The sequence below is a fragment of the Loxodonta africana genome, chromosome 4 (assembly GCF_030014295.1).
Source record: "Loxodonta africana isolate mLoxAfr1 chromosome 4, mLoxAfr1.hap2, whole genome shotgun sequence".
NCBI lineage: Eukaryota > Metazoa > Chordata > Mammalia > Proboscidea > Elephantidae > Loxodonta > Loxodonta africana.
The window spans coordinates 44,405,449-44,413,296 of NC_087345.1; positions in this window are offsets into that span (position 1 = coordinate 44,405,449).

Genomic DNA, 7,848 nt, shown 5'->3' on the forward strand with positions numbered 1-7,848 from the left:
TGAAATATCTAGCTTCAGGATTTTTATGTTGTTTTTTAGAAACAAATGTGTAATGGGTGTATTAACATTAATCCTAAGGCATCCTACAGACATGTAAATATGTTCTTTTTTATAATTATGTAGACTAATTCAGGATTCCCTGGGGAGTCTAAATGGTTAATGTGCTCAGCTGCTAACTGAAAGGTTGGAGGTGCAAGTCCACCCAGAGACACCTCAAAAAAAAAGGCCTGGTGATCTACTTCCAGAAAATCAATCATTAAAAACCCAGTAGAGCTCAGTACTCCTCTGACAGACATGGGGTGGCCATGTTGTCATGTTGGAGTCTATTCAACAGCAACTGTTTTTGTATTAGACTAATTAAAACCATAAAAAGTACAAAGCAGTTTTTTGTCATGAAACACAGTGGAACAAAGTTAAAAAAAAAAAAAAAAAGACCCTTCTAAGCAAAGAAAAGCAGAAATATTTCCATGTTAACAAAACATTTAGCAAACACACAAGAAATAATCGGAAGAACACTTCAGCTAAAGAATTGTGGGCAGAAGATTAATAACACAGCTTGTTGAATCTTTGCCTGACATGCATTGTTTATGCAAAATGTTGCCAGTAGGCGTGTATCTTAATTCACCCAACACCAAAGGCAGCAGAGACTATTTGTATAACCTAAGGATGCGCTCTATAAGCGCCTGTTTTCTCAATTAACATTTATGAAGCAAACACTTGGCCATTCATGGTAAATAAGAAAACAGACATTTTAAAACTTACTTTGATATGGAAGCTATTTAACTTAGAGAATCAAACAAGTTTCAAATTTATGTATGAGAAAAAGAATATTGTCGAATCTCTTCTGTAGTGTGTACTGAGGGACAAGAGCAGATTTGTGATTAAACCTAACAAGCTGAATATTTCTGAGTGCATGTTCATTTTTATTTGTCAAAACTTCAACCCATTTGTTATGTTGCAGGATACCTCAATGAATATTTATCTTGAAGATTTTTTTTTCCTTTTCCATTCTATGACCAGAAAGTCACCTTGTCATCTTTAGGAGGGTAAGTCATCTTTGAGGAAATAATTTCTTTCTGATTATCTGTGTCTGCCTGTGTACATGTGCATGTATGTACATGTGCATGTATGTGCATGCGTGTGCATGAGTGTGTGTGTGTGTGTGTGTGTGTGTGTGTAGGGTAAGGGGGAGGTTATAGGGCTCCCTGGAGGCAATCAGAATTGCCACCCTAGGTGGGTAGGCAGGTAGCCTCAAAGCTACCTGAAACCTGGTAGGGAGACACCCCAGTGAAGGAAAGGGCATGATGAGTTAAAATATATATATATATATATATATATAGACCCTTCTGAGCAAAGAAAAGCAGAAATATTTCCATGTTAACAAAACATTTAGCAAACATGCAAAAAAATATATATATATAAATGGACACGTGAATTAATTTTGACACCGTTGAGCAGCTGGCATTTTAGGATACTGGCCTGAAAGTGTTTGGAGTTAAGAGCTCCAATCTGAGGAGCTGAAAATACACTTGGCTGAAGCTGACTTGTGAGAAAGTCATGGCTCGTGTGCAGGGGCTTGGATCCAACTGCATATCAGCATCACCTCAGAGACTGTAAAGCAGTGAGAACCAAAGGCTCTTCTCACTGTGACATAGAGGTCAGACTCCCCACCCTCCATTCTTCTTCTTGGACTATAGGGGGTAAAGATGCTGGGCTTTCTATTAACCTGCCATGTGAGGGTATTGATGTTTTGTTTTGTTTTTTAAATGAGCAAACATAATATTTAAACATTGATATAGCAGTTCATAGAAGCTTTATTTTGGGTGACTTCAGAATTTTTGCATTATTTTATGATCTATATGGTCATTAAGCACTATGCAGTAGTTGTTAGGTGCCGTCAAGCCAGTTCCAATTCATAGTGACCTTATTTGCAACAGAATGAAATTCTGCCCAGTCCTGCACCATACTCTCAACTGTTGCTATGTTTGAGCCCATTGTTGCAGTCACTGTAGAGCTGGGTACAATTGCATTTTTAGACAATGGCCATGACCTTCTTGGTAGTTTTCTCTATAAAGATAAACTTGGTCAGAGCTCATTTGGGAGATTGTGGTGGACTGTCAAGAGGACGAGTTTATCAAGACCTTACAAATGCTTTGATACCCTGGATAGCAGAGTAGTCAGATGGGAACAGGTGACAAATGCAGCCTAATCAGAGTTTTCTAAAAATGTAATTTTATCACCAGGGAACTATGTAAAAGGAGGGGAGCACTGAAAATTTATCTTAGAATTTATGTTTATTTTTAAAAGAAAAAAGAGAATTAAAAAAGTGAATATCTTTATGGAGAAACAGGAGGTATACCTTTAAGAAGTCACCAGAGTACTTGGTCCTAGACTATCAGAACATCCTTATTGGCCCAAGCCAAAGGAAATCATTATGGATACAGATACCACGTTGTGGACAAGTAGTTGGGAATGCAGTAGTAGAAGCAAAAGGAGAAGCAGAAACTCAGAGCGTTTCCTTGGATGCAAATTTCTCTCACCAGAAGATTCATTTTCCCTTGGGTAACTCAGCCTACCGCACTGTCCGTAGAGTGGCAAATAGCAGAAAGAAGCAGAGACAGCTAATGGGTAGCTTGTACAGTTCTCCCGAAGAGGTAATTAATGTGCTTTTTTTTTTTTTAAGAGCAAGGCCCCAAGGATTATAGCAGGAAGTTTCAAAGAGCTAATATGTGTGTGGGAATACAGAACACTGATAGGCCATGCTGGTTAAATTTCTTAACCTTTACCAGAATCCAGAATCTATTAAAATTAAAATATATACATACCTCTTTTATGTAGTAATCTACTATTGAATATTTATCCTAAAGAAGTGAAAGCACTACTATGTGAGGAGAGAGAGAAATGAAGAAATGGAGATGCTGATATTAATGTATAGATATAAATACATAGATGCTTGTTACAGCATTGGAGCAAACAAAATAAATCCTAGAAAAGTGAGAACATTTATCAGCAAAGTAATTGTTGAATACATTTTTGATACATCCATGCTATGCAATATTATACAATATTAAAAGAATGGGTTATAACTATATGTGCTGTCCTAGAAGGTTGTCCATGATTTATTATTAGATAAAAACACAAATTGCAGTGTAATGTGCATAGTATGATCTTCTTGTATTAAATCAAAATCAAAACTCTGTGTGTGTGTGTGTATTCACATGCATACCATGTATGAGCATGGAGAAAGATGTGGAAGGATATGCTAGTCTGTTCTTATTGTTTAACTCAGTTTAGTAGGATTGGAAGTGACAGTGATGTAGGATCTATGAATAAATCACTCCCAATGATTAGATTTATTTAGAGATGTTTGGTTATCAGAGTTTTGAAATTCAGTCTCTTTAAAATTAAAAAGCAAAATCAAATAACAAAAAAGAGATACCAGCATATGATTTACCTTTTTTTTACTTTGTCAAAACATAATGTAAAAAAAAACAACTGTCTACCATCAGCATCATTTTATAAGAGAAAACTTTTTTTTTTTCAATTGTGCTTTAGGTGAAAGTTTACAGCTCAAGTTAGTTTCTCATACAAAAATTTATACACACATTGTTATGTGACCCTAGTTGCCATCCCTATAATGTGACCACACATTCCTCCTTTCCACCCAGGGTTTCCCGTGTCCATTCAACCAGCTCCTGTTCTGTTCTGCCTTCTCAGCTCACCTCCGGACGGGAGCTGCCCATTTAGTCTTGTGAATCTGCTTGAACTAAGAAGCACACTCTTCATGAGTATCATTTTATGTCTTATAGTCCATTCTAATCTTTGTCTGAAGAGTTGGCTTCAGGAATGGTTTTAGTTCTGGACTGACAGAGCATCTGGGGGCCACATCTTCAGGTGTTCCTCTCGTTCCAGTCAGACCATTAACTCTGGTCTTTTTACGAGAATTTGATTCTGCACCAAACTTTTCTCCTGCTCCGTCAGGGACTCTCTGTTGTGTTCCCTGTCGGGCCGTTATTTGTGGCAGCTGGGCACCATCTAGTTCTTCTGGTCTTAGGCCAATGAAGTCTCTGGTTTAAGTAGCCCCTTTTGTCACTGGGGCTAATAGTTTCCTTGTGTCTTTGGCGTTCTTCATTCTCTTATGCTCCAGGTAGGTTAGGACCAACTGATGCATCTTAGATGGCTTCTTGCTAGCTTTTACGACCCCAGATGCCACTCTAAAAGAGAAAATGTTTAATACAAAAGAAAGGAAGGGCATTATCTAAAGGTGTTCTTTTCAAGAACACCAAAACAAACAAACAAACAAACAAACAAACAAACAAACAAACAAACAAACACCTATTGCTGTCAAGTCAATTCTGATACATAGCAGCCCTATAGGACAGAGTACAAAGGCCCCATAGAGTTTCCAAGGAGTGCCTGGCTTATTTGAACTGCCCACCTTCTGGTTAGCAGCCAAACGCTTAACCACTGTACCACCAAGTTTCCTCTTTCCAAGAAAGGGCAGTTGTAAATATATAACTGCATGTAACATTGTTCTTATTTTTCATTCCAACACAATCTACTGAAAACATGATCATGGACCAAGTTTATGAGCTACTTGTTTAGTGGGAAACACTGCATTAATGTCAGGATGCCCAGATTCCAGCTACTCACTCCCTCAGCTTAAGAAAACTCTACTCATTTGTTTCATCAGGAAGGTAAGTGAGTTAGAACAGATAGTCTCTAGAGCCACTTTGCCTTGTAGCATCTTATTCATGACAATTTTACTTCTTATCTTCTACAATTCCTATTTTCCTTCATTCATTTAACAAATATTTATTGAATACGTATGTAAAGTATTTTCAATGCCCTCGTATGCATGTGAAAGTTGAACAATGAATAAGGAAGACCAAAGAAGAATTCATGCACTTGAATTATGGTATTGGTGAGGAATGTTGAATATACCGTCATTATGGATTGAATTGTGTCCCCATAAAATATGTGTTGTAAATCCTAACCCCATGCCTGTGCTTATAATCCCATTTAGGAATGAGTTTTCCATTATGTTAATGAGGCAGGATTAGTGTAGGGTGTGTCTAAAGGAGCAGATTAGGCAAGCATAGATGGGGCGGGGGGGGGAGCAGAGAGATGCCAAGCTACATGAAGATCATCCAGGAGCAGAAACTCAAAGAGACAAGGACCTTCCTCCCTAACTGACAGAGAGAGAGAAAGCCTTTCCCTAGAGCCAGCACTCTGAATTTGGACTTCTAGCCTCCTAACTTGTGAGAAAATAAATTTCTGTTTGTTAAAGTCACCCATTTATCATATATCTGTTATAGCAGCACTGGATAACTAAGACAGCCATGGACTACCAGAAGAACAAACACATCTGTCTAGGAAGAAGTACAGCCAGAATATTCCTTAGAAGCGAGAAAGGCTAGACTCCATCTCACTTTCTTTGGACATGTTATCAGGAGAATAATGTCATGCTTGCTAAAGTAGAGTGTCAGCAAAAAAAGAGGAAGACCCTTAACGAGGCAGATTGACACAGTGGCTGCAACAACGGTCTCAAACATAGAAACGATTGTGAAGATGGTGCAGGACCGTGCGCCATTTTGTTCTGTTATATGTGGGGTTGCTATGAGCCAGAACCGACTCGATGGCACTTAACAAAAACAACAACAACATGTTTAGATCAGACATTGTGATTGCCCCTGGGAATGTAGCTGTGAACATAACAGGTGAGATCCTTTTACAAAACTTGCATTCTCTTGGGAAAACAACAATAAACAAGCAGAGAATTACAGATTGTGGAAGGTGTTAGAGAGGAAATAAATAGGCTGATACAATGGAGGGTGACTGTGGAAGGTCTAGGGAGAAGCAGCCTGAGTTATACTTCCATGGAAGACTTTTCTGAGAATTTGAGCAGAGACCTAAAGAAAGAGTAGGTGCCAGCCACATGGGGATCTGGGTAAGGAGCACCAAGACAGAGATAACAGCAAGTGCAAGGTTTATGAATTGGTAAAGAACTTGGTTACTCCAGCAACAGAAAAGATGCAAGTGTGGCTGAAGTGTAATGACCAAATGGGAAGTAGAATGGAGTAAGCAGTACAAAAATAGGACAGGGAGATGGGCATCCAGGTTATGGAGAGTGTGGCAAGCATTTAAATGTTTATACAAATGCAGTGAGAAGCCATTACGAGGTTCTAAGCAAAGGAACAAGGAGCCCTGGTGACACAATGGTTAAGTACCTGATTGCTAATAGAGAAAGACCATTGGTTCCAACCCCTCAGTGGGAGAAAAGACCTAGAGATCTGTTCCCATAAAGATTACAGCCTAGGAAACCCTATGGGGCAGTTGTACTCTGTCCTATAGGGTTGCTATGAGTCGGAATCAACTCAATGGTACACAACAAAAAAAAGCAAGGGAAAAACATGATCTGACTTGTGTTTTAAAATGATCAGTCTCTGCTACATGAACAAAGGGTGGCAGGGATGCAGGAAGTATGGAAAACGATTTGGAAGCTGTTGCAGTGGTCCGGGTTAGAAATGATGCTGATTTGAACTAGGAATGTGACAGGGACAATGGAGTGAAGTGAACAATCAGAAAAATATTTTGCAGGTAAAATAAAGTAACTAGATTTGCTGGATTGGATACAGGGGTAAGAGGATAGAATGAATCAAAGCTCACTCCATTGTTTCTGACTTGAGAAACTGGATAGAAAGTGGCACCATTTACTGAGATGGAGAGCACTCAGAACATAATAGGATTTTTTTTTTTCTTTTTCTTCCTGGGAACTGGGTGTGGAAATCAAATAATTTGTTTCAGCTGTGTTGAGTTGGCAATATAATTAGCCATCCAGATGGAGATGTCAATTAGGTGATTATATATGAGACTCTGGGACTCAAGGGAAAGGTCAAGGCCAGTGACAGACATTTTGAGAGCCATCAGCATATGGACAATATTTAATGCCTTTAAAAATAAAAGAGGGTGTTAGGGTTCAACTTTAGGCAGTTCAACATCTACAGTTGGTTGCAGACCTAAAAACAAAGATAACTAAGAAACACTGGCCGGTGTGGTAGTAAGAAATCACAAGAGTATGTTATGATGTCTGTAATTTATTTCATCACACCTCAGCATAAACACTGTTATATGATATATGTGCCATTCTACCTTACTCAAGAGTTCACAGGGACTAAGGGGCTTCTCAGTTAATCAGAAAGGTCACATTCCGGAGCCTCTTTATCTTAAATCAACGTGCAAGGCTTTGCTGATATTGGAAGTGGCACTTCTTCGGTGAATTTAGAAGCTTTTTAATTAGTATGAGGGATGTTTAGAAATGGGTTTCCTTTATTGAAATTAGTTTCATTTAAGACAGGTGAGATTCTTCTTACCCTGTATGAAATAGATGTAAGATGTAGTAGGCCTATCTTGGTCATCTAGTGTTGCTATAAGAGAAATACCACAAGTGGATAGCTTTAACAAAGAGAAATTTATTCTTTCACAGTCTAGTAGGCTACACATCCAAATTCAAGGCTCTGCCTCCAGGGGAATGCTTTCTGTCTCTGTTGGCTCTGGAGGAGGTTCCTCGCCATTAGTCTTCCCTTGGTTTGGGAGCATCTCAGCACTGGAGCCTCAGGTCCAAAGGATGTGCTCTGCTCCTGGCACTGCTTTCTTGGTGATATGAGGTCCACATGTCTCTCTGCTCACTTCTTTTATATCTCGAAAGAGATTGGCTTAAGACACTATCTAATCTTGTAGACCTCATCAGTATAATTGCCACTAATCCATTTTATTGCATCATAGTGATAGGATTTATAACATATAGGGAAATCACATCAGAAGATAAAATGGTAGATAATCATACAA